Raw genomic sequence first — 26,841 nt, 5'->3', positions numbered from 1 at the left:
AAAGCAAAGAAGGAAAGATAGGGGAAGGGATAAGGTGGAGGCAGGAATGACTTTGGCCATGTCAGGGAATGATGACCAGGTGGTAAGGTTGCTGTTGTCCAGGTGTCTGATTTGTCATTCTGAGTCCCAAAACTAGGGGCAGGTGGTAGACCGAAGTTAATGTCTATCCCTAGCTTGCTCCTAGAGGGCTGTATTATTCTGGGTTGGAGAGAATACTTATGCTAAATCCAGCTGCAAATGCAGGAGAAAGGGAATTCCCTCCCACCCATTTCCTTCTATGTTGCTTTTAGCTTCCATTCTGATAATTGGTATAAAATTTTCTTTGACATTTTAATAGGAAGGGGCAGACACATTTTTGACCCTTAATAAATATATATTGAACACATTTTGACCCTTAATAAATATATATAAAAGTTGGAGCAAGGGTATCAGGGCCTTGGAACCTGCAAATCTCTTAACCTGGGAGTCTTAAAATAGTCGTTGTTGGTAAGAACAAGGAAATTGCATTTGGCATGCTCTCCAAAGTCTGCCCCCTGGCTTCTCTTGTTTTTGAGGTTGGCTGAGATTCGTATCTCCGGAAGAAAGATCCTTGATCTTTTCCCCAAGGTAATGTCTTTGGTATGTGTGAACTACTCGGATAATGACAACAGCCAACATTTGCTGAAAGCCTCCTTTATGCCTAGAACTGATTCGTGTAACTTCTCCATGAGGGACTGCTTTTTCACAAGATCACTTTTTTTTTTTTTTAAAGATTTTATTTATTTGACAGAGAGAGACACAGCGAGAGAAGGAACACAAGCAGGGGGAGCGGGAGAGGGAGAAGCAGGCTTCCCGTGGAGCAGGGAGCCCGATGCGGGGCTCGATCCCAGGACCCTGGGATCATGACCTGAGTCTAAGGCAGATGCTTAATGACTCAGCCACCCAGGCGTCCCTCACAAGATCACCTTTAATCTTTACAACAACCTTATCGAATAGATACTGTAATTATCCTCATTTTGCAGAGGAGTCCAGTGAGATTTAGAGAGACCACACAACTGGCCCAAGTCCACACGGGCAGTATGCGAGGGCAGAGAACTTCCGCCAGATGTATCCTATTCTGGTTAAATGGGGACCCCTACATTCTACCAGGAAACTCCATCATGTGCATGTTGTTAAAATTCAACCAAGTAAATCTGAAGGTCTAGTTGGCTTTATTAAATGATTCATGAATCAGGCAGCACCCCATCTGGCAAGTAGAGAGGCACTCAGGAGTTGTACAAGATGGAAGGGTTTTATAGATGGAGGGTGGGGCAAGACAGTTATTAGTAAAAGAAAGGGACTGTGCTGGGTCAGGCGCTGGGGTTAGCACGCAGGTGATTTCCTCTTCCTTCGGGGGCTGGAGAGGGCCCAGGTGGTAGGGCCCTCATCGGCATGGATTGACAAATTCCTGGCCAACCTGTTAAGATTACATTTCTGAGGGAGGTTGAAACTGCACTTAGGTTGGGGATGAAGCCCGGGTTTGGCAACTCCGTTAAGATGAGACCATTTTGGGCCTGTGGTTTTCTTCCTTTTTTTTTTTTTTTTTTAAGATTTTATTTATTTATTTGACAGACAGAGACACAGCAAGAGAGGGAACACAAGCAGGGGGAATGGGAGAGGGAGAAGCAGGCTTCCTGTGGAGCAGGGAGCCCGATGCGGGGCTCGATCCCAGGACCCTGGGATCATGACCTGAGCGGAAGGCAGACGCTTAATGACTGAGCCACCCAGGCGCCCCCCCCCTTTTTAAACAATATATAGACTTGCCACAGGGCTTTGGTGACCTGGTTGCCATGCAGAAAGTGACAAAACAATCCCTTACGGATGCAACCAGTTGTTAGAAAATGCTGTTTGCATCCAAGTGGAGAGATCACAGGAAAAGATCATACTGAGACCTCACCAACTCTGTTAGTTCATCTGCCCACAGCCCCTCGTGGAAACCTCTGCAAATGACTTCAATGCACATCTGAACTAAGGACAAGACTCAGCCAGTGGCTCAAGAAGATAGTCTGGGAAGCAGCACTGGTTCAAGAAAAGATAGTCATAACACAGGGTAAAATGCTAAATGCCAAAGGAATGGTGCCCGCACTGAATGTTATGAAGACTCAGAGGAACCATGGCCAGGCTGCAAGGCCTGATTAACTTGTGTGTCTGGCTGGCAGAATTTGGCCCACATTCCCTTGGCAGCTGCACCAGCCAGCAGAGAGGTGATTGCTGAGCTGTTTGGACCAGAGGCTTAGGGCAGTATCCCCTGCTTTGTTCCTGATTGGTGTGAGAATTTTTATATATACCTTTTTTTGGATTCTGGGAATTACAGGCACTGAGCTGGTGAGCAGTCTTTGTGCCACCTAGAGGGGGCCCGAAACTTGGGAGCCTGCAGAGGAGGGTGCTGTAAGGAAAGTCTCCAACCAGGTGGGTTGCCCCTTCTCCCTTGGCACACCCTTGGGGAGAGCAGGAAGGCACTGGAAGGCGTCCGACTCTGTCTACCGGACAGTCTGAGACGCATCTTGATGTTTTGATTTTTCTCCTTTATTTGACAACACAAACCTTCGTTGCAATGTGTAGCTGGGCCCAGGGACGGGGAAGTCGACGCGAGACTGAGCTAAAAATGTTGCCCTTGAGGCGTGGGGTCTGAGGATGGACCTGGCAGAGGTCAGCACCGGGCGGTTGCACAGTCTTTGAGATTTCTAGCTCACACCTGTGTCCAAACGCCGTCTCCCCCTCATCGCATCCATTCTATGACCTTGGAAAGAGAAGCGGGGGGCCAAACCAGGTGTTCTCAGACCCCAGGGGAGCGGGATCAGAGGTTGTCGTGCGATGGCCACATACGCGCCTCCCCGGATAGTGGCGGGGGTGGGCACGCCGAATCCCCCTCCGGCCCCCGGACTCGGCGTGCGGCCCTCCCCCTGGGCGCGGACGCAGGTGTGACCGTGGCCCAAGGGTGTGGGCACCGGGGACGAAGCAGTTAAGGTGGGGGGCGCTTGGGCGAGTTGTCCAATACGGAGAAACAGCAGTTTGCCGGAGTTAACGTGGGCAGCTTCTTTGGGGAGGAAAAGAAGGAGGACCGTCTGCCAAGCTCCAGCTCGCCCCCCGCGTGTGTGCCTGTGTGTGCAGTGCGTGTGTGTGTGTGTGTGTGTGTGCGCGAGTGTGAGTGCGCGCGCGCCGAGGCGTTCCTCAGGTTGCGCTGCCTGGAAACCGAGGGAGCCATTGGAGAGGCGAAGGGGTGGGGGTGGGGGCTCCCCGTCCCTCGGAGAAGCCGGGGCGCGGGCGGCCGAGGCGAGCCCTGAACCCCGGCTCTTGACGCGGGCGAAGGCAGAGCGGGGACGGCGCCGCGGGCGGCCTCCAGGCCCCGGGGGGCCCGCCGGGGCGGAGCTGGGGAGGAGGCCGGAGCTGCATGGAGTTTCTAGGGCGCGCAACTCCGGCGGGGCCTCGGCCACTGGGCTCCGGGGCGCAGCGAGGCAGCCGCGCACATGGGCTGAGCCCGCGCGCCGGGGCTCTGCACGGCCAGCGGGAGCGGGAGGGGTAGAGGAGCGCGCCGTGCCGGGGTGCGGGGCACGCGTCCCCAGACGGGAGCAGAGGACAAGGACAGGGAGGAGCGTGCCCGGATCGCGCTCCGAGCCGACGAGGGGCTCGCGCCGGCCCGGCGCGCGCTTGGGGAGCGGCCCGGGGCGCCGTGGGAGCCGGCGGCAGCGAGGATGCCGGCGCGGGGACGCGGCTGCCGGCTGGGGGTGTGAGCGCCAGGCGGAGCGCTGCCCGCCGGCGCCTGCAGCCGCGCCGCCCCCTCCCTGCGGGCCTCGGAGGAAGCCCCCCGCGCCGCGCGGAGGCGCCTCGGAACCCGCGCTTCGGGGCTGCGGGCCCGCGCGGCCGGCCCCGGCCCAGCCAGAGGTGAGTGCCGCCGCCCGCTCGCGCCCGCCCCCGCCTCTTGCCTCGGTCCTCGCCCCTCTCCCCGGCGCGGGAGCCCCGGCCCCGGAGCGGGCGGCCGGCCGCGGACACCGCCTCCCATACCTGTTGGCGCGGGCAGAGGCTGCGGGGCGGGCTGGGGGCCGCCCGAGCCACCTGGCCCTCCCTTGGGGTGGCCGCTGGCCGCCCGCCCGGGGGCGTGGGGCCGGGAAGGGCCGCGGGTGTCCCGCTCGGGTGTCCCGGACCGCGCGGGCTGCAGGCGGGGCGCCGGGGGCTGCTAGGCTGCGCGCCCCCGGCCGCGGGCGCCCGGGCGGCGGGAAGGAAGCGGGAGGAGAGGGAGCCACACGGCAGCCCAGGTGGGAGAGCGGGGCGGCTTCCAGGTCTCCAGGAAGCCGGAGTCATGGCGATCCGGAGAGGCGGGACGCAGGGTTCCCTCCACCTCCGGCCCCCAGCGCGGGCTGCTCGCCCTCCTGGGCGCACGGCTGGGAAGGTCCGCGGGCCCCGGGGAGCGCGGGGGATCACCGGGGAGGCCTCGGTAGCCCAGCCTGGGACCTGGCCGCTGCTCGGCTGGCCCCCGGGCCCTTAGCGGCTCCCTGGGGCGGGCGCCTGGGCAGGGGCGGGCTCCGATTGTCCCGGGCAGTCCGGGTTTACGCGGTGCCCCAGCCTCCCCGGACTGGCGCGACCGGGAGTGAACTTCCTCAGACTTGGCCCGAGGGCGCCTAGGCAGCAGCAGGTAGTTCGGGGGGGGGGGGGCTCGGGGCCAGGGCGAGCGGAGGACGCCTCACCCCGACGGGATAGTGGTGCCGAGCGGGGACCCCGGGCTGCGTTTGGCCTCCTAGGCGCCAGCCACGTGCGCCCTCTGCCCCCACCCGCAGCAGCATTTCCCACTGCTCTTTTTTGCCGTGAGGAGGCGTGTGTGAAGAAGGCGCCTTCCATCGGTTTGAATCGGTTTGAAGCCTTCAGCCCAGGTAAAAGTGTGCCTGCAGTTCCTTGGGTGCCAAGACTGGGGCGCCATCCCCAGGCCCTGAGCCTGTTTTTCCGCAGAAAAGGGCGACTTTCCCGGGCCCGGAGAGGAGCACAAAGTACTGTGCGTGGCTGTGGTGGGTCGCGTCCACCGAAGTCTGATGAGTGCTCGTAACGATGGCATTCTCGAGTGAGTGAGAGCCTTCCCGGCGATAGAGTTGAGGTGACCTTCTCTAGGAAGAATGGGTAGATTTCTGCCCTTATGGATGTCCAGACACACAGCATTTGTGCAAATGGGAAAACTCCTTTAACTCTTAAGATTGCCATGTTCTGCTGCTTTAACTGCTGGCTTTCAGTCAAAAAGATAAACTCTTTTTCAATTCAGGCATGGGAGCTTTGGAAAGGGTTTTAAAGCCATTTGGTGTGAAATTGCCTTGAGGCTAGAGTAGGACTTTATTATTTTTGCCTGATTTATTTTCTTAATGGAAGCGGGACTCCAGCTTCTCTCCTTGGCTTGCTGGTGGTTTTTAGTTCGTCTTTGTGGGGTGGAAGGGAGTGTTGGTGGAGTCCCAGTTGTATCTGCTGCTTGTTTATCTGAGGCTTTGACCGAAGTCTAAGGTGGCAATTCAGGCCTCTGCTGTGTTTGAGCTCGGCTGTGACACCCGGTTTAGGATTCATTCCTGGAGCTGCATAACTTTGCTAGCCTCTTGGGCTGTTGGTGGCCGCTGCTGGGAACACCCCATGGCTGCCCTGGGCTGTGTTCCCCAGCCGCCTGCCTGGTGGGAGCCCAGCAGCGCGGCCCCCTCTTCCTGAGTTCACTGCAGACATGTGCGTTTTTCATGGCACTGACTGCTTGAAGAACAGCTCTGTTTACTGAGAAGCGGGTCTACAGCACTGAAGTTGGTTACTGGATGTATCCAAGTGGAGTAATGAAAATAAAACACTCTGGTAACACAATCCCTAGGATATTTTATTGGAGGAGCGCTAAATCTTCTTAGAATTGTGCATCAAGATCACCTTTCTCTGAACTCTGAACGCTCCTATTGCCAGTAATCAGGCCTTTAGTGGGGGTGCAGAATAAGGGCTTTTTAGAAAGAAAGTAATTTAATTCAGCTGGTTCTGTGGAGAAAATGATAGGCAAGACTTGACAAAGACACAACTCCCTGTTCTCGCTAAGTGTGCTGGGGAGGGCTGGGGTGGGGTGAGGGTGAGCGTATGTGTGGCAACTGCTTGGTTGAGTTGAACATTTATCTTCAAAGTGGGAGGCCTCTGATCAGGGCTTAAATATTGGGCAGGGTTGGGCTCCAGTCTAGAAATGTATTTTCCATAGCAAGTGGCCTCGCGAGGGGTAGCGTGCTCCTGGGTCAACAGCCTGGGGAGAGGTATCTGTGAGCTGGTCCTTGAGCCTGGTCCTGGGGCTGCAGTCCCCCCTTTGCCAGCCCCCTCCGGTCCTGGCAGCCCCTGCAGTGCTCATAGGGTAGCAGAAGGGGGCGCTAGTTCTCATATTGAGAGGAATTCTCTGGCTCTGGTAGGTCTTGGGACATTTAAGGTCTTTGGAGACCCTCTTAATTCAGCTTTCTGAGACCCGACTTGGTACCAGACACTTTTCCACATTTGAGTTCATGTTATCCTTGTTTTTCATATTTAGATATTGATGCCAAGGGAGGTAAATAACTGTCCTGAGGCTGTTGGCAGCTTGTGGGTAAGAGGCATGGTTTAGGGTTTGATTCTAAGAGGCTGGGGTTCCTGATTCTAAGCTCAGGGATCTTTCCACACTACTGCTTATGAGCCAAAGAGTGTTTTGGTAACCTCTGACCTTCCGTACCTTGTTTAGTGTGAGCCCTAGAGTGGGTGCCCTATGTTTGCTGAGTGGATCCGGGTCAGCATCTCGTTCCTCGTTCCCAGTGAGTAAGCTCAGGCACAGGGGAAGCTGGGGAGGGGGAGGCTTTCTCTCCATGTGCGCCCACACTGGAGCCGCGTGAAGTTCCAGGCTAGGTTGATTTGATTATAGGCTGCTGCTTTGTTTGCACGTTTCCTGTCCATGCCCACGTTGGTATTGGGTAGGTGGCATCTTTGCCCTCTACTCGAGGCTTAAACTGATATCATCAGTGTCTGAAATGTCTTCTCATGATGGAGAACCATCAGGTAGTGTTACCGGCAATAGCCTTTGACGCTTTTTAGAACAATGTGCATCCTAACTCTTAAGCAGTGAAAGCATCCCTCAAGATGGGCAGAGCATGGACTGATCCCTCAGTGGCTCCGTCTGAGGGTTGTTCTGAATATGGCTAGAAAGGAGGAAAATGAAAATACATTGTTGCATCCAGCCTGGGGTTTTCAAAATGAATTACGATTTTAATCATTTAACATCTTGTTAGATTTTTTTTTTTTTTTTTTTTTGGTTAAAATGCATTCAGTGCCTTTTATGTGGTTCCGGATATAGAGATGAATATGACACAGTGCCTGTCATCAAAACATTCACAGTTTAGTGGGGAAGGCAGACCGTGTGTTAGGGATACACATTTGTGAGCAGAAACGGGAGGCCTCCAGCCCAGCATGGAAATGATGTCTGAGCTGAGCTTAGAGGATGATTATGAAGTGGTCAACCTTGAACGGGGGTCCCAATGCAGAGGAAATAGGGTGAGCAAGGGGTGGGAGGTGAGAAAGCAGCCTGGAGTTTGCAGTTCCTGGAGCTTAAAGGTGGAGGCAGGGAGCGACAAGAGAAGAGGTTGGAAGGATGGATGGAGACCTTTGGTCAGGACCAGGCGCTCAGCATTTCTCCACTGGGGGCGGGCAGTGTGGTCAGATTCGAGTTTTAGGTAAGTCTGGTTGGGGGCCTTGTGGAGAATGGATCTGCCAGGGAGAAGACCAGAGGTGTGGACACCAGCGAAGTTGCAGGCAACAGAAACCAACTCTGGCTTAAACTTGAAGCAAACAAAGAGATTGTACTAGCGGTGGTGATGGGGACTCACCGGACTGAAGAGCCAGAGATGGGGCAGATGGGAATTAGGTGGTCGGGGGGATCTTGGTGGCAGGAGTTACCTTCTGATTCCTCTCAGGTGATACCATGGAAGTAAATAATCTCTAAAACTTATCCATCATCTTCATCCTCATCATCTTCATCATCCCATTATTCTACCTTCCAAAAGCTTAGAGGAAGTGTCTAACGAGCAGAGCTTTGGGTAGGTCATTGGAATGGGAGAGGGAGTTTTCTGAAAGGAAGCTGGAATGATCAGTGGCATAGATATTGGACATCTCCGCCCCAGGAGGGTGAGTTGGCAGGACTTACTGATTAATTGATGTAGGGGTGGGAGTAGGAGAAAGGGAAGGGTATAATGTGGCCACTGGGTTTCTGGTTTAGGTGATGGTCTGGATAAGCAGAACAAAGGTCTGGCCAAGACGAAATAACTCACTTGTTTTCCCACCGGCGGTGTTGTGGGCAGTTGTCCATGACCAGGCTGCAGGAGAAGGTGGCGACCTATTTTAAAAAGTCTCATTAAGGGGCAGTGCTGCTGTGCATAAGGCCTGTTTAAGTAGGTTACTTTATCTCCTGCCCCACAAATCTGGATACTTGGAGAACATTCTCATTCATTCAACCGATATTTATTGAGCATCTCTGGTTCAGGGACTGAGGAACATGTTGAAGTAGAGATGGTACCCTCCAATTCTAGTGGTGTAACCCCCAATGAAAAATAGGCAATAAAAGTTGATGATATAATTTGAGACAGATGCAGGGGCCACTTCAGATTGGGTAGTCAACAAAGTCCTCACTGAAGAGCCATAGCTAAGCTGGGTAAGTTGGGAACGATCTGGAAAAGAACTTCAGGCGGTGGGAGCTCCAGTGCAAAGGTCCTGAGGTAGGAACGAGCCAGGTGCATTAGAAGAACAGGAAGGAGGCTAGTGTGGCAGGAGGCGAGTTCGGAGAATCAGGGGCTAGTTTGTGGGGGGCCTGGGAAGTTATTTTGAGGAGTGTGGGTCTTATACTGAGTCTGATGAGAGCCCTTGGAGGGTTTTAAGTGGGAGAGTCACATAATTTATGTCTTCAAAAGATCACCCTAGTAGCTCTGCCTTCTGTATGCACTATCTTGGTACAATAAAGCGAGTTTTTATCCATCAGAGGGTAAAACAAAATGTCGTGTATAAGAGTAACAGATGGAGAGAAAATGCTTTGGTGACCTTAATTTAGTGGTTTCTAGTGTACCAATTAATTCTGGGTGCAGCCAAAACCACATCTCTAGTATGATTGCAGTTTCATTTAAAAACATGGTATAGAATAATGGAAAGAAGTGGACTAAATATATGAACACTACTGTCATTACAAATGATTGTTATACTCTTGAAAATGAGCATACATTTCTTTTATAATCAGGAAAAAATTATTTTAAAATGTAGACACTGAGGGCCACAAGTGTCTTGAATGGGGTGTTGCGAGACTCCACCTACTACACACTTTTCCCCTCTCATTTCATTTCTGGAAATGTTAATGCCCAAGCCCACGGTCCTGGTTGGGACAGAAGTTAGGATGTTTACTTTGTACCAGCTGTCTGGTCGGTGGCTCTTTGTTTTATGCTTAAAAAACATTTTTAGTGGGTTCCTGGGTGGCTCCGTCAGTTAAGCATCTGTGTTCCGCTCAGGTCATGATCTCAGGGTCCTGGGATCCAGTCCCACATCGGGCTCCCTGCTCGCAGGGAACCTGCTTCTCCCTCTCCTCCCTGCTCGTGCTCTCTCTCTCTCTCAAATAAATAAATAAAATCTTAAAAAAAAATTTTTAGTGATGAAAGCAAACCTTTTTTTTTTAAATAAGAAATTAAAGCAACACAGAAATGCACCTTCCTGCACTCTGATTCCCAGGACCACTAACATTTCCGTACATGTACTGTTAGATTTTTTTTTCCTATGTGTTTCAGATACCTCTATCTACATTTTGCTGAAGGATTTTGGAATATTGCTAAAACAAATAACCCTATCCAAATTACTCTCCAAAATTCCTTCCTGTAAAGCTTGAAACGCAGATGACCTTTTTTCCCCTTGCAACAAAATCATTAGGAAAACTTGAACACATAACTCCGCTAAGAGAAACTGAATCTTGCCTCTTTGGTATTCAGAGTGTTCACTGAAAGCGCACTTTATAAAGAATAGAGCAATTAAATATTCATTAAAAGTTCATCTCTGAGCCTTGAAACATTATTGTTCTAGTACTGGAGCCCAGGAGTTGGTATCATGATTGCAAACCACTTGCACTTTTCTCATTAACAAAAGTTGGCCAATATGAAAACTTAGAAGTGCAAATTAGGGAGCTTAGCTAATTATTTTGGTGACATATTTGTTAAAGCAGAATATTATCCCTTGAAAACAGGAAAGGAAGAACATTCAATATAGTGTTACTTAGGGCCTTCCAGGATGCATTTGGGAAGAGCTGTATATCTGCATGGTCTCACCGTGCAGACTGGATTTGGGGGCTGACGTGCCAGGAATGAGCAGCCCCAAACTCAGTGTTAATGCGGCCGAACAGAGTGGGATTGGAGTCTCATTATGCGATTCAGCAGAACTGCTATCTTCCCCATCATTACCATAATTGAGCACGTCCTTTCTTGATGAAGAGAAGAGCGACTGTGTGCTCAGAAGAGAATGATTATGATGTAATAGAGCCATGGAGTTGAAGAGGGAGCAGGGGCCTTGGTTATCTCATTTTACAGATGGGGAAAATGAAGACCAGGGAGATATCCCCATCCCGGTGCCACTTCCCTGCACTCAGCAGTGGCCCTGTGCAGTCAGAAAATGAATTTATTTTGGCAAACCCAAGAATTAGGAAAGCACTCTGAACCTGATGGAAAATGGGAGGGTTTCTGAGCTGTTCATTCATTCTGTAGAGTGTAATCTGTTTGTGTACTGATAACAGGCCTAATTACTGTGTAAACATTTTTATAGTCTGGTAAGAAAACTTCAAACATCTGTACGGCACGTTGATGTAGCATTTCAGCCTCCAGCATTCCTACTGCTTGTTCTTAAAAACCAGTTGCTCTGTTATTTAATCTGGTCTATGGTTGATGATTCATTTGATGCACAGACACGGAAACACACATTCCAGATCCAGCAGCAAGTGCAAGTGCTAATAGAGTGCTTACTCGGTGTCGGCAGCTCTCTGGTGGTTAGCACTGTCCCCATTTTACAGATGAACAGATGAAGGTGCATCTAGGTTCAGCAACTTGCCCGGGGTCCCAGGTTAGGATGTGGTAGAAGGGAGTCACCACCACTGGAGGCCCGTGACTAACCAGCTAAAAATCTCCACCTTCCCTTGCCTGTCAAAGACGAACTCTTTGCAAGAAAGATCAGGATCTGACTTTGTGAAATCGCTTTAGTTAGATCGCTTTTGGGGGGCAAACTCATAGATGTAGAGCTGTAAAGAGGGGTCTGTGGGGATTGTGTCTTTAGGTCTGTCTTCTGGGTCGCTTCAGTCCCTCCACTTTATGAGACACGTGGTGGTAGCAGGTTGAGGACGGACTGTCTGCCCTCAGCTGAGGCGGGGGGGTTCTCTGACCTAGCCCTCAAGTTAGGTTTGTGGACACTCACCTGCTTCTGAGCTCTGCTAGATCCAAGTACAACTGCCTCCCGCCGTGGTTTCTATGTTATCCAAACGAATACCAATGTTCTGTGCTTCTTACACCCAGAGGTAAAGCCTGCTTTCAAAAACCCAGAAGCATAGAATCCATGGAGCCCTCAAAGGGCGGTAGGCAATAGGGAGGAATCAACTGTTTAAAAATGAGGGAAAGATAAATGCTGGCAGATCCTGTCAATGGGCCCGCACTCAGAGCTCTCCGTTGGCCTTAAATTATTACTTATGCTGCAGGTGGACTCAGAATCTTGCATAGCAGAAGGGGCTGAAGCAGTGGGCTCTTTTGGCCGCCTCAGTTTTAGCCTCTGGCCCTGGGGGGGGGGGGTAGGTCATGTGCTTGGAGGTCCCTGTATGAAAGGTGTTGCCGGAGAAGAAAGTTCTGTCCTCTGATTTGGAACCCTGCAGTTGGCATGAGAGAGAGAGAGAGAGAGAGAGAGAGCCGCTGCTGACTGGTATCACTTTGTGGGAGTGACCACTCCCTGTAGGAGCTTAGGGGCTACAGGGAAGAATCTCAGACACGAAGGTAAATGCAAGAGGCAGGTACTGATTTGGAATCGTGACCCACCTTCAGAACTCCGGTGAGCGGGTGACCCGGCAGTGGTCTTGGGAAAGGTGATACAGACCTTTCCAGGGGGAGGTTGGCTGGCCCTGGATTTGCGTTTTAGAACCTAAAGTGGAGGATTTAGTTCAGCGTTTCTCAATTGTCTGCACATTGGAATCCCCTGGGGAGCCTTAAGAAAGTCCTGATGCCCTGTCACATCCCAGACCAGTGATGTCGGAATCTTGGGGGGATGGGACCTCGCGCCCCCCCCCACCCAGGTGATTCCACTGTACAGTCAACTTTGAGAACCAGGGTCTAGAACAGCTTTTCTCAGACAGGTGCCTGCACATCACCTGGGGATCTTGTTCAAATGTGAATTCTGATGCCTGGGTCTGGAGCAGGCTTAGAGCAAGCGAGCGAGCCTTCCTTCCTTCCTTCCTTTCTCTTTCCTTTTTATTGATTTATAATTGACATAGAATATTAGATTAGTTTCAGGTGTACAACATGGTGATTCAGTATTTTTATACATTACAAAACGATCACCTCGATAGGTCTAGTTATTGTCTGTCACTATACAAAGTTAGGACAATATTATTGGCTAGATTCCCTAAGCCGTACATTACATCCCTGTGATTTATTTATAACTGGAAGTTTGGACCTCTTAATCCCCTTCACCTATTTGGCCTGTCCCCCTCCTCCTTCTCCGTCCTGGCTACCACCATCAAGCCCCAGGTGCTGTTTCTGCTTCTGGGCCCCACTGGGTGGGCAAGACCTGGTGAGATGAATCAAGTTCCTGACTTACTTAGCTTCCCATGGAGGGCTTCTGGAACTATTGCTTTTCCATGATACTACAGTAATTTTGGTTCACTCAGGGTAGGGTTGGAACACAGGGGGCCTGGACCCTGCCTCCCATCTTTATATATTCTTAAAAAGACTAGAGCAATTAAATATTCATTAAAGGCCCATCTCTGAACATGTACACTCCAGTATTGGAGACTAAAAGTTGGTATCATGATTACAAATGACTTGCACTTACTTGTCCTTCAGGATCCAGTGCATTCTCCTGACCCTGGCCAGCGTTTATATAGTCAGAATCAGAAGCTCGGAGAGCTGGGAGAGACCTTAGGAATTACCTAGTCTAAACCACTTGGTGTTTGGAGGGGAGGACTCTGAGACCCACAGTCTCAGGCCAGGGCTGCTGTGGACTTGAGACCAGAAGGAGGGAAGTGGCAGGGTGAGGCTTGGGGAGAATGACCTCTGCCCCTCCCCTACCCACTGGCCCCAACACCGCTCCCAGTGCAGGGGAATCCCAGGACAGAGACATCCAGAAAGACTGCAGATATAGTCACATTAAAGACACCTAAGAACCGAGAGACGTACTGTTAATTATACCTGTGATTTTCCATCCCCTCCCTCCCCCACCCCACCCCACCAACTTCCGTTAGCTATGCAGAAGCTTGACGAAGTTCTATGCGTCTGTGGTTTGAGTTGACACCTTGACAGGTGTTCAGCAGCCTGCTCCCAGGTGGGACACTGATGCAGGCTGCCCTACTTCATGTAAAATAATTACATTTACCATTTTTACCGCAAATATTTTCCTCCTGTCGTTGAAACAAATAAAGAACACCCTCGACATACAGGTTTCTTGATGGCGTGGTGAATATGTTAAACCTGTTGTAAGAATAGTTCATAATTGATGTTCTTGGCATTTATCACCCAGCCGTGACGTGTTCAGATGACTAATAAATTATATTTTGTTGGATCCTTTTTTTCTGCTTTTCCAACTCAAGGCACCTCTTTCAGCATGTCAGTGTTGATGAGGACGGTTTCCTGCCCATTGCTTTATGCTTTGTCAGCTGCCTTCAGATGAAGACAATGGACGTGAAGCTCTGGAACTGGAATGGACATTGCTTTCTCTGCGTTGTGTGTGTTTTGCCCTAGAAGATCAAGCCTTTAAATAGAGGAGAAGACGGAGGGGCACATGGAAATTAGCATAAAGATTGAGCAGTATAATTATAGCTAATGGTTATATAAGTACTCCTTTCTGAGTACTTCACATATGTTAACTCATTTAATCCTTTCAACAACTTGGTGAGGTAGATACCATGATTGTTTCTGTTTGTGTGGATGAGAATACCAAACCCCAGAGAAGTTAAGCACCTTGCTGAAAGTCACACAGCCCATGAATACTCCAGAAGCCATGCTGTTCAGCCACCAAGCTCTCCGACCTCTGTAATTCTCATTGCCCGGGATGTGCCAGGGGCTGTGGAAAACTTCTACAGAACATTTTCATACATATTTCTGATTCTGACATTTGCCTCTTGGAACACTCTTTTTACCTTCACGTGGATGCCCACTCCCTTGTACCACTGGAGTTGGTCCTGCTCGAGATGGCCTGCCATCTTTGCGTTTCTAGCTCTCTGTAGATGTGGGCAAACCCTACTTCATGAACAAGAGAATCCACAGCCAGTTGGTAGGGTAGGAATGTCAGCTGGGGCAGTTGTGTGTATGCTAAGTCTCAGATAACCTGTATTGCATTTGACTTAGAGACTTTACCATCTTCCCATTTGGCCACACCCTGGACTCAGTTTGGCTCTTCATCCTTGGTGGCCACCCACTGAACTCGTGGTGAGGTCTCTGCCTCATTCTTGCTGCATTGTTCATATTGATTTATCTCCAATTCCTCCAGTATGGGCTTCTAGTGGGGGTTCTGCACCTCGTGGACAGATGGAACTCCCTGCATTCTCCCTCACTTCAGGCCTGCTCTCTGCACTGGATTTTCAGGGTCCAGTCCTTGCCTTGAATTGTGCCACAATTGCTTGGCCCTTGGTCGTGGGCGGGGGCTGCGTGATGGTTCCTTTTTCTCAAACCCTTGCCTATTGCATTTGTTTTCAGCTTGGCCTGGTCTTGGCTCTCCCTCTCTTCCTGATTTTCACACTACAGCCTGTTCCTTTTAGGGATTGGCAAACTTTTTCTGTAAAGGGGCAGATAGTAAATATTTTAGGCTTTGTTCTTCACCCTCCCCACCCCCCCTCCCACGCTGTTGTACCAGGAAGGAGACCCTTGACAAGATGTAAATGAATAAGTGTGGCTGTGTTGTAATAAAACTGTATTTACAAAAACAAAGGGTGGCCCAGGTCGTAGCCCATGGCTTATGGTTTGCTGACTTCTGTAGGATAACTGTTCAGCGGCCTCTTTCTGACTTGTAACCTGTGATGACTGTCTCTTTAGAGGTCATTAGTATGCCTTGCCTAGAGCCCTGGGCCACTGTTTCTACTCTGAATTCCCAAGAACCCTGTACTTGTTGATCTTCCTGACCTATTACTGTCTTCACTTTGCAACCCTCGACCTTGAATAAAACCAACCATTCACTTCTTCAAGTTCTCAGTCAGCTAAATTGACTCCATTAAAAATTTATGTTGTTCAACAACAGCTGGGTCCCAGATTCTTTTTACTAATCCTTCTACTGAGCTCCGGGCTGATTTCTTGTCCTATTCACTGTATGTGTATTCTTAATTTCCCACTCTGCTTGCCCATATGCATTCTCAATGGATGACCTTGCCTCCTACTTGGGGGGGATCATGGGCATGAGCCCCATCACCTCTTCCCTCAACATCAGCATTCTCCACCTCTACTTCAAATTTCTTCCTTCCTGTTTCAGAGGAACAGATGTCCTTACTCCTTAATAAGGAAGACTTGGCTTTGCCATTAATCTAATGGTTTCCACTTCTCAACTCAAATCTTCCTTCCTTTAGCTCATAAACACAAATGAACCCAAGACTTTGCTTGACCTCACTGCCTTCCCATTTCCCTCCCTCTCTGTACCGCAAAGCTTCAGAGAAGGAGGGTCTGCCCCCGCCGCTCTCACTTTTTCACCTTATTCTTGTCAGGCCCGTTCACCCTTTGCTCTTGGCCAACCCTATGCCACCAGCTAGACCCCAAGACCTGGCTGTTACTGCCCACCTGCTTGTACTCACTAAGCTTTGTCTAACATTGTCCCCTAAGCTCTTCTTTCTGGTTTCCTCCCTTAACTCAGACAAAGGAAACCTGAAACCATCCTCCAGGTGATGCCCTGATGAAATCTCCAGCCAGCCCAGACCACCCAGACCCTTTGAATTAAACCTGACTCACGCCTGCGCAGATGGGCCATGGAGTGACCTCTGGAATGACCTACAGTCACCTTTACCTCATTATAATACTAAAATCTCTGCCCAGGGAGGAGCCTCAGCCTAATTTACGTAACATCCGATGTATGTATAGGCATGTTTCCTTAAGGCACATGAGCGACTTTACACCAGCTTCTACACAAGATGGTAAGGCTTCCCTATCTAAATATTCACCCTAAACCTAAACAAAAGGAACACATTCACCCTCTCTCGGGGAGTCAGGGCTTTGGAAGCCATTCCCGGTGATCTTATTTGCTGCAAATAAAAGTTTTCTTTGTGTGACAGCCTAACCCGGTGCCCTTTCTGACTCCCCAAGAAGCGAACCCCCTTTGGTTCGGTCACACCTACGGTTGGCCCCCCCGCTATGTTGAGTCTTATATACTTACTATATTGTGAACTTGCTTTTAAAAGGTCACTGACATCCTCATTTTTAAAATCTAACCACATGGACTCATTTCTCATGCCGGGAAACATTTGACATTGTCGACCTCCCCTTCCCTCATGGAACTTTCTCCTGAATGAACTCTCCTGACTTAATTTCTCAACTCTTACCTTTCTGTATGAGTTTGCTAGGGCTTCTGTAACAAAGCACCTCAGACCAGGTGAATTAAACCAGAGGAATTTATTTTTTTCACAGTTCTGGAGGCTGGAAGTCCAAGATCGGCTGTCAGCAGGATGGTTCCCTCTGAGGATTGTGAGGGAGGGCTCTGTTCCAGTCCTCTTCCCTTGGCTTGTGGGTGCTGGTCTTCTGTCTCTGCACGATCTTCCTTTGTGTGTGTCTGTGTCCCAATTCCTGTTCTTATAAAGACTAAGTCACATTGAATTAGGGCCCACCTGAATGACCATCTTTTAACCCAATAACCTCTTTAAAGCCTATCACCCATTAGGATCCCATTCTGAGGCTTCAACATCTAAATCTGGGGGGAGACCCATTTCAGCCCATAACAATTCTGTGTCTCCATGTTTCCCTTTACTCTTTTTTTTTTTTTTTAAAAGATTTTATTTATTTATCTGAGAGAGAGAATGGGAGACAGAGAGCATGAGAGGGGAAGGGTCAGAGGGAGAAGCAGACCCCCAGCCGAGCAGGGAGCCCGATGCGGGACTCGATCCCGGGACTCCAGGATCATGACCTGAGCCGAAGGCAGTCGCTTAACCAACTGAGCCACCCAGGCGCCCTCCCTTTACTCTTAAGTGTAGGTGTTCCCAAAGTTCGTGCCTTGGCCTCTTTCTTTTCACGCTCTAGCTTCTCTCTTTGAACAACCTTCTTTCCTCCATGCTTGCACTCTCTCTTGTAATATCCAGTCTTACCAGATGTTAGATGTAAATTGTCCCACAGTGCCACAGACTCAACACAGCCCAAACAGATCGCACCATTTGCTCCTCAACACACAGCTGGGAGCCCCCGGCCCCGCGGACACTCAGAATAAGAAGCCTCATGCCGTCTCTGGCCCCCCTCTCCCCATCCGCATGGGATTTATCTGTGTGTCAGTCCGACCTTCTGACCCCATTGCCACTGCTGTTGTTCTGACCTGGACTTGAGCCAGCTCCCACCGGTCCATCCATTGAAAAGACAAGGTCAGTGATACCGCTCTGGTCCAGCTGCATCTCCCTGACATGAACGTTCCGGGCTCCGTAGTGACTTTCGTCTGACCTCCTTGGGCATCGAGAGCACTGTGGTCAAGTTCGGCCAGATGACAGACTTCTGTGTCTTTGCCCACACTGCTTCTGCAGCACACAGCCAAGTTGAATCAAACCTTCCTAATGAAGTGCTGCCCCTTGGTTCCCACAGTTGAATTTAATTTCTCTTTCCTTGGTGTTTGTGTAACACGAACCTACGCATTTACTCTTAGGCTTACTGGCTTGTGCTAGGTATCATATTTAGAATTAGAATCCTGGGAAGGTAAAACAAAAGAAAGGCACCCTTCCATTGAGGAACTAGACCTTCCATGAGCTAACTTACTTCTTCCCCTTCTACACTGTAGGCTCTTTTAAGGGGTTTGGTGGTGTGCGTGCATGCACGTGCGTGTGCATTTGTGTATGGTTTCTCCATGGCTCTTGGCACCGTGCTTTGTTAGAGATGTTTCTTAGGTTTAATTGGAGGACGGTGCTGGGAGGATCTAGCTCTGCATTTGGGCCTCTGTGATCCTAAGACTCGGACATCAGCCCGTGTTGGTTTGCAAGGTGGTTCTCCCTGCAGTAATCTTCGTCTCCCTTGCTTGCTGCGTGATTATTTGTTCTAGCATCAAATGGAGTTGATAGTTCACACACTTCTCCCTCTGGGGAGGAATAGGAGTTAAATGGACTACGTCTTTCCATTGAAGGAACTGTGTCTTGAATTCTTTGGAGAAGCAGGAGAGGCAACAAAGTAAACATAAAAATGAAGGCGTTTATAAAGGGACTGTTTGAGTATGTCGGAACAGATGAATAAAGGGAGTAATTATTTGCGTTAAAATCAAATAATTCACCGTAGGGTCCTCTTCAATAGGGACTCCCCTCATGAATTGGAGTGAAGTTTCCAGCTCATTAGGTAACTGGCAGAAGGAGGTGATGGGCCGAGAAAACCTGGGCGAACAGCAGCGGAAAGCTCAGTCAGAAATAACAGCAAGCAGGTCAGGTATTATAATGCAAATCACCGGGAAATAGAGTTTGAGCCCTTGGGCGGGTGTAGACCGTTTATCTTCGAAGGTGTGGCAGGTTACCATTCTTTTTTTCTGCCTTCCTAAGGCAGGCACCAATGGTCACATTTCACTCTTCTGGAGGAAGCCCTTTGGTCTCCTGCATTTACCAGGCCTGGTAAACAGCTGGTGCCTCCGGGAGGGAACCTGAAGCCCTTCACCCTGGAGGGGCTGGAAGGGGGTGCCTCCCACATACCCCCCACCCCTTCCTTTCCTCCAGAGCTTCTTGCTGCGTCTTGTGGGTGGGGGCTTCCTAGCTCAGGCCCATCTGGGTGCCCAAGGGCATGTCTTGTGGTCACAGCTCTGTCCCTTGCGTTTGCCCCCCTGGCCATCCCATCCTGCCAGATGCTGGCTGTCATCAGTCCCCTGGTGAGCCGGCCAGACCGAGCTAACAGAGTGGTGAAAAGCAGTTGGAGCATCCAATTGCCCAGTTTAGATCCGGTCCGCCTTCTTTTAGAGATGTTCGGGAATATACTCCCCTGTGGGATGATGGGAACGAAGATTCTTCAACCCTACAGGGCTTTCCGAAGGAGAGAACCTCTGCCATCTGGTCACTGCTTTCTCCTATGTAAATGTTAAGTACAAAAGCAAAAGATTTGTGGCCAAACATTAAAAAGTAAGCAAATAGAAGAACATAAAATGTGCTCTTTATCCCACAAAACCAGAGATAACCGTGGATCATAGTTTGGAGCTAAAATCTCCCAGTTTGTTTTGTGTGTGCGTTCATGTGGGGGTTGTGGGTACTTAACAAAGCATTCCTCTACTTTTTAGAAAGGGTTGTGGTGTCGGGCACCTCCCTGGGTGGCTCAGTTGGTTAAGCGACTGCCTTCGGCTCAGGTCATGATCCTCGAGTCCCTGGATCGAGTCCCGCATTGGGCTCGGCAGGGAGTCTGCTTCACCCTCTGACCCTCCCCCCTCTCATGTGCTCTCGCTCTCTCATTCTCTCTCTCTCAAATAAATAAATAAAATCTTCAAAAAAAAAAAAAGGGTTGTGCTGTCAGTACTGTTGTAGGCTGTTTCTTAACTTAATAAACTGTGGATGTCTCTCCACATTGTTACATATGCTCCTACCTCATCATTTTTAAGGAGTGCATGCTATTACCCAAGTGGATACAAATGGTTATTTTTGACTTTGACTTTACTACTGAAAAATTTTGTACATTCGGAAGCATTTTTCTTTTTCTTTTCTTTTCTTTTCTTTCTTTCTTTTTTTATTAGAGGGAGAGAGCAGGTGGGGGTGGGAGAGGGAGAAAGAATCCTAAGCAGGCTCCAAGGCTCAGTCTCAAGACCCTGAGATCATGACATGAGCAGAAAAGAAGAGTCGGATGCTCAACAGACTCAGCCCCCCAGGCACCCCGGGAAGTATTTTTCTAAGGATAAATTCTTATAAGTGGAATGGTGACCAGGTCAAGGATTTGAGTAGCTTTCCTCAAGGTTGTTCCCATTACATTTCAGGCTGGGATGTATGAAAGGGCTGATTTTTACATATTCTCACCAACATTTCCTATTGGCATTAGTTGCTTTTTGAAATTTGATAGCCAAAATAGTTTCACATTGTTGTTCTGTCCTGGATTTCTGGGATCATAAGCAAGCATGCACACTTTTTTTTCATATACTTATTAGACATTTGATTTTTTTGGGGGGGATTGCATATTGATGTATTATGTCTGTTTTTCTACCCAGATGTTCTTTTTTTTTTTTTTAAAGATTTTATTTTTTAATTTATTTATTTGAGAGAGAGAATGAGATAGAGCATGAGAGGGTCAGAGGGAGAAGCAGACTCCCCGCCGAGCAGGGAGCCCGATGCGGGACTCGATCCCGGGACTCCAGGATCATGACCTGAGCCGAAGGCAGTCGCTTAACCGACTGAGCCACCCAGGCGCCCCCAGATGTTCTTTTAAAAAAATGACTTGTAGGCACACTCTGGTAGGAAGAATAGTACCTTTTGTTTATTACATGTAAAACTTTCCATATTTGCTGTTTTATATTATCTTTAACTTCTTGCTCTAAAATATATGTAATTGAATGTTTATCCTCCCCCCCCGCCTTTTCTGAGGACTTATTTATTTGGTAGAGAGCGTGTGCAAGTGGGGGAGGGGCAGAGGCGGAGAGAGAGAGAATCTCAAGCAGACTCCCTGCTAAGCGTGGAGCCCGACAAGGGCTTGATCCCAGGACCCTGAGATCATGACCTGAGCCCAAACCAAGAGTCCGACCCTTAACCAACTGTGTAACCCAGGTCCCCCTCCTCTTTTAAATATTTAAGTTTGGGGTCAAGCTTAGAAAACTCTTCCTCATCCTCAAGATTACATATTTACTTCAAAATTTTAAATTTATCTTTTAAATTAAAAAAACCCACTTTTTATTACTGTAGTGTATTGCACATAGCTTAAAAAGTTGAATAGTATTCAGCGGCTTCTAGCAAAGTCCCTTGCCGTCCTGGGGAGTTGTGCTGTGGAGTGGAGGCTCAAGGAGCTTGGGTGCAGGAAGTTTGACATGGGGTCAGGGCGGGGGGCAGTTCTGTGCATAGTCGGGCCCCTACATCCCTTGTTTGGAGTAAATGTTGTAAGTGTCTTACCTCTGCCCTGCAGGGGGCCTGATGTACCCTCTTACTCATTTCTGCCAAGGTTGACCAGCTGGCCCTTTGTCTGGCCTGCCCCAGGCCTCCAGTGGTACCAAGCACTGCCAGGGGGTGCCTCTCAGGGTTCTGGCCCTGACTGGCTGCTTCCTCCCTTGAATAGACTCAAGCTGAGCACAGAATTTGTCCTAACCTTCACTCTGCTAAGGCAGTAACCACCCCCTCCGCTTTGTGACTCCCGCATCTCTGAAACCTCCTCTCCCTCCTTTTAAAGTGTCCTTGTGGCTTACAGAGGAATGTCTCCCTGCCTGCCATCCTTTCTTCTTATTTGAGCAGTGTTTTGGAAAGGAGAGACGATACAGGAGGGAGATGGATTTGCCAGTCTTACCAGAAGTCTAATAAAATATATATTTTTATCATTAAATTTTTAAGTCTGTCAACTATTAATTTTGGCTGTGGTATGATATAGGGATCTAACTTTATTATATTTTTTTGCAAATGATTTTCAGTTTTTCCAGTACTACTTATGGAATAATCCATCCACTGATTTAGAGACGCCGATTTTGTTACATACCAAATCACCATACTCATTTGGGCTGAAATTCTGATCTGTTAGTTCAGCTTCACTACTGCATTTATTCTTTTTCCAGTGCTAACCTGGCTTAATTATTAATAACTTAAAAAAATCTACAAAAGGGCAAATTTTCCCTTCTTCTTTCTTATATTTTTAAAATACCATTTTTTTTTTATGGGAAGAGAATTATGATCTTTATGGTCCCTACTTATCCAGACGTCCCAGAGCTTTCAACTTGTCAAAACCACTTTTTTTTTAATGATGCTGTTGTCATTTTTTTTTTCTTTGACGTTCTTGTCCTTCTGGAATTTTCTAAGCCAGAGGCATCTTTTCTGAGGTTATGTTTCAGAAAGGTTATTGTGCCAAGAAGGAAAACTCTGGAATGGGGATCTCTTGGCTCACCTGTAACCCGCACGGTGCCATGTGTTACGGGGAACCCAGTTTGTGGGTCCAACCCAGATCAAAAAGCAAAAAATCAAAACAACACAGGGGCCTGACTCATTGGAGCCAGAGTTCTCCCTGCCTGTGAGTGGCTCTTACATGGCTGGAATGGCTGCCTCGTGGCAGGCTTCTTCATCATCTTTGGTTTGCTTCTTTCCTGTTTTCTCACTACTTTCCTAGGCACAGACTCTCTTGGATCTTTCCTATTTCCATGGATCATCCCCATGCTTCTTGAAAGTCTGGGCCTTGCTATGGCATCCAGACCTTTACAGTTCATCCTACTCCTCTTAAAAATATATATATTCCACGTTTTTACTCCTTTCACAACCATCTCCATTGTTCTTCTGGGCCACTTCTAAAACTTCACACTCTTGCTGTTGTGTTTCTGTGCCGAAGTCACCAGATGCACCAGGGTGCCCCCTTGCCATCCCAGTTCGTGACTGAGGTCTGGGACTACCCCAGGGACTATCTAAAGGGGCCCTGGGTGAAGTCAAGCAGAGAGCCACTGAGGTCAAACTCTGTGTCCTACCTTCCCTTTCTTGCCCGACTTTCCTCACCCACTGATGTTCGTGAGCAGCCATACTGATCCCTTTGCTGTGGGTCTTCGGCAGTATCCTGACTGCCAGGAGTTGGGTGCATTGCTTATGGTGTGCTGGCTTTGTGCAAAGTATTTTCTGGATAATCCCAGGTAATGCTCATGACCGTTCCATGAGGCAGATACCTTCTGACTCCCATTTTGTTGGTGGGAAAACTAAGATTTGGAAGGGTTGCATTGTCTAGGGTTTTATAGCTAGAATGTGGCAGAGCCAGGACCAGGCTTGGGGTCTGTTTAGCTTGAACACCACTCTGCTATGCTGCTTTTCTTTTTCGTGTTTAGAGGATTGGGAAAGACCTCCTTCTTGAGCGAGGTGAGCTGGACACTGAAGAAGGGCCACCCTTAGCATCAGGGAATTATGACATGAAGGGGTGGTGTGTGGGGCACGATGGGGAGATACCCACAGACAGACAGGGGAGGGCAGAGAGCATTGAGGTGGGAGAGGGCTGGCAGGTGCCCCCTTGGAGATGCCAGCACCTTGATGGGAATCTTCTTCTTTTCTCGCCCTCTGGTCTGAAACCCCCCAATCCCCAGCAGCCTTGAAGCAGAAAGCACAGACAAAGCTTCTCATTCCAACTCAGAACAGCTCCCTGGACCTGGTGAGTACGGTCATTTCAGGGGAGAACAGAGGGAAGATGACTAAATTAGGTTGGCTTTTGTACCTCTTTGGCTTCGAATGGAGTGTGGGAAGCGATCCAGTGTTGCTTTTCCTGGCTGGCTGTGGGACAGAAGAAGACAGCAAACAGTGGGGGATCTTGCACTCATGTTTGTTTTCCTCTTGGTGTCCTTCCCTGCCTGCCACTTCTGATCCATCAGCTTCCCTCTGATGCCCGCAGCCAAGGGCTCCTGAAGGTGGCTTCCTTTCCCTCAGTCATGGCGCCCATTCTTGTGTTCCTGGAGTTCCCTGTGAATGCTCCCCACCTCCATTGTTTTCTGTCGTGCCTTTTACACTCCCACATTACCTTGCCCTGGAGCTTTTGCTTTGTCACAGGAGAAGGTTCCATGCCTCAGTTCCTTGGACCCTTCCGAGCCTCACCCTGGCTTCCAGGACATTTATTTACAGACAGACTAATGTGTATGTTTTGTAGAGCAGAGGTCCTGCCTCATGTTATGGCTCCAGAAAGATGAATAGGGCCAGCATCGATACATATTTCTGGGATAAGGAATGCCTTTAGTTGTTGCTGTCTGTCTGTCCTAGGGACAGCCACCGGAGAGGTTGTCTCTGGAGCCAAGCCACTTGGGTTTCACTCCCCACTCTACTACCTACAACTCCACAGTTTTGGGCCGGTTATTTAATTCCTCGTCTGTCAACTGGGGATAATATTAATCCTACCTCACAAGGTGCAACTGAGGTATTACTTAACGTTGTTTGTAGAATTCCCGGCTCCTCGAAAAATGTTCACTGTTTTCATGCATGACCTATTCTGAGGAATCTTCCCTCTGTCTTTTTGTGCCAGATGGACATGGTCTCTAGAGAAACTTCTAGTTATCATTATGGCTCCATGACAGGTCGTGCTCCCAAATTTGACTTTTCTGTTCCCACTGGCCCTGAAGATGTGTTTTGCTCCAGGTTTTACTGTGGCAGGATGGTAGCTCCGGGGGATCTGATTTCCTCTCTGTCATGGTGGTTTTCAGGAGGACAAACTCTTTCCTATCATTCATTCATGCATGCGTGCATTCAACAAGCATTTTGGAGTCCTTCTTATATGCCCGACAAAGGGCTTGATGCTGGGAGAACTTTGTGTCCAAGGAGCTCATAGTCTGGTTGTACTTTGTAGACTTTTGTTGATTTTTTTTTTCTAAATGTGTCTCGAGCATAGAAAAGCTGCGCATTCTTTTAGCAGATTCCTCTGCATCACAGCGTCTTTGTGAAGGTTAGAGACTGACCAAGAGGCCTCACAGGATGTCCTCCTGGTGAACTCACCATCTTGATTGTGCTTATTTTTGGGCTCTGCCTTTTGCTTCTGTCAGCTGGGACCCTCCTCTTGGCAGCAGATGTCCCCGTGGTGACCGCCATCTTGCTTTCTGTCTTCTGTCTGGCTGTTAGGATGACCTTGTGTCCTATTATGATATTTCCAATGCTGTCCCCTGTCTGGGGTGTGGCATTCTGCAGAGCACCAGTGTCTGGCCTGCAGGTGAGAAGTCTGTGCCCAGTGCCACCCTCCCTATGCCACCTGGACTCAGCTCAACAAGGTGGCTTGCTCATGGGAGTCACTCTTCTCTGCCTGAGTTGTGCATAATTCTCAGGTGCATGGACCAGATGTTACTTAATCTCTGGGACTCCTATCCTGGTAGGTTTGTAACTTTTTTGAGGACAAATGTGGTGACTTCTGCTCTAATACCATCCGGATCCCAGCAGAGAGATGTTCTAAGTCCCTACCACTCAAACAACTGAACGGCTGAATTGACATCCCCTGTGGCTAGATCACCTTCAGCCTTCCCCTGGGTGCCCTTAGATTTATGGAAAAATGAGAAGAAATCTCAGAAAAAAAAATTGTCCTCAGCACTATGTCTTATTTCCAAATATTCTTATGCTGTCAACTCTGAAATAATAGGTGAATTTCAAACTACTTTCCATCTGAATGATGGATTGACTGAATCTAATTTACATGCTTTTCATTTTATGTAAATTGGTCCAAATGAGGCTAAATCTCCAGGGGTGCAGTACCTTTCTCTATGAATCTCTTATAATAGTCTCTTCCAGCCGATATAGGGCTAGTTCAAGTTTAAACAAATAACAAAAAGCAACAGGCTTTTACACTCCTGCTTGATTTTGTCCATCTTCGTCCATATTTGCTCTCAGCTGAATTGTGTCCCTTCCAGAATTCACTTGTTGAAGCCTTCACCCCCAGTGTGTTGGTATCTGGAGGTGGGGCCTTTGGAAGATAATCAGGTTCAGTTAGATCATGGGGTGGAGGTTTTATCTTGGGATTAATGCCCTTATAAGAAGAGACACAAGAGAACTTGCTTGCTCTCTCTCTCCTCCCACCATGTGAGGATACAGAAAGCAGCCATCTACAAACCAGGAAGAGAGTGCCCACCGGAAACCAACCATGGCAGCGCTCTGATCTTGGACTTCTAGCTTCTATAACTGAGAAAATAAATCTCTCAGTTGTTGTTTCAGCCACCCAGTCTATGAGAGTTTGTTACAGCAGCCTGAGCAGACTAAGACAGCTAGTGAGGGATTCAAAGTGCCATCCCAGAAAACTCTGCACAGTCAAGGTTAGGTAGCGTGTGCGGTTACTTCCCACAGACCCACAGTCCCTTGCCTCCTACTGTCTTTGGGAGAGGGTTCCCGACTCCGCCAACAAGAGCCCCCACCTTGCAGAAAGGCGTCTGGATGCATGAGCAGCCTGAAACGTCTGGAAGAGTTAGCAGGGAAACCTTATAGGATGATCTCAAAGGAAGATCCATAAAAATTTATTAAAATTAAATCCTTTCATATTCAACTTATTAATTAAACAAGGTTATAGTAGCCTGAAGGAGGAGCCTTAAAAAAGCAGCTGAACTTTTTGTCTAATTGCTTTCAGAAAGAACAACTCAAAATCCTCTGCCAAAAGCATCCTCTGTTGGCAGGCGAAGCTTCAGCATTCCTATGACGCTGGTGTAGAATTCCTTCCAGCAGGTGTGTTCATCTGATTGGATGAATTGGAGATTGGAGAATCTCAGGGAGACAGTTCCGCTCAGAATTAAAATTGGTAGAAGAGACGCACATCTGTCTGATCCACACTGCTAGGTAACACTAGCCCTTCATGTTTGATCCTTGGACAATCTCAGGGAGACAGT

General features: G+C 48.9%; 1 protein-coding gene across 1 annotated transcript in view; it reads left to right on the top strand.

Moving 5' to 3' along the window:
* Positions 1 to 4,594: 4,594 nt before the first annotated feature.
* The window catches only part of LOC117999520 (calcium-binding protein 8-like), a 236,003-nt gene continuing 213,756 nt past the window's right edge, over positions 4,595 to 26,841 (top strand). The window contains exon 1 of the mRNA XM_034988720.1: positions 4,595 to 4,648. The gene's annotated coding sequence lies outside the window, so the exon portion shown is untranslated. The remainder of the gene's footprint in view (positions 4,649 to 26,841) is intronic.

The sequence above is a fragment of the Mirounga leonina genome, unplaced genomic scaffold, assembly GCF_011800145.1.
Source record: "Mirounga leonina isolate KUSES-001 unplaced genomic scaffold, KU_Mleo_1.0 Mir_454, whole genome shotgun sequence".
Lineage (NCBI taxonomy): Eukaryota > Metazoa > Chordata > Mammalia > Carnivora > Phocidae > Mirounga > Mirounga leonina.
The sequence above is the reverse complement of the archived record's forward strand: the minus strand, read 5'-3'. Positions and strand labels throughout refer to the sequence as shown.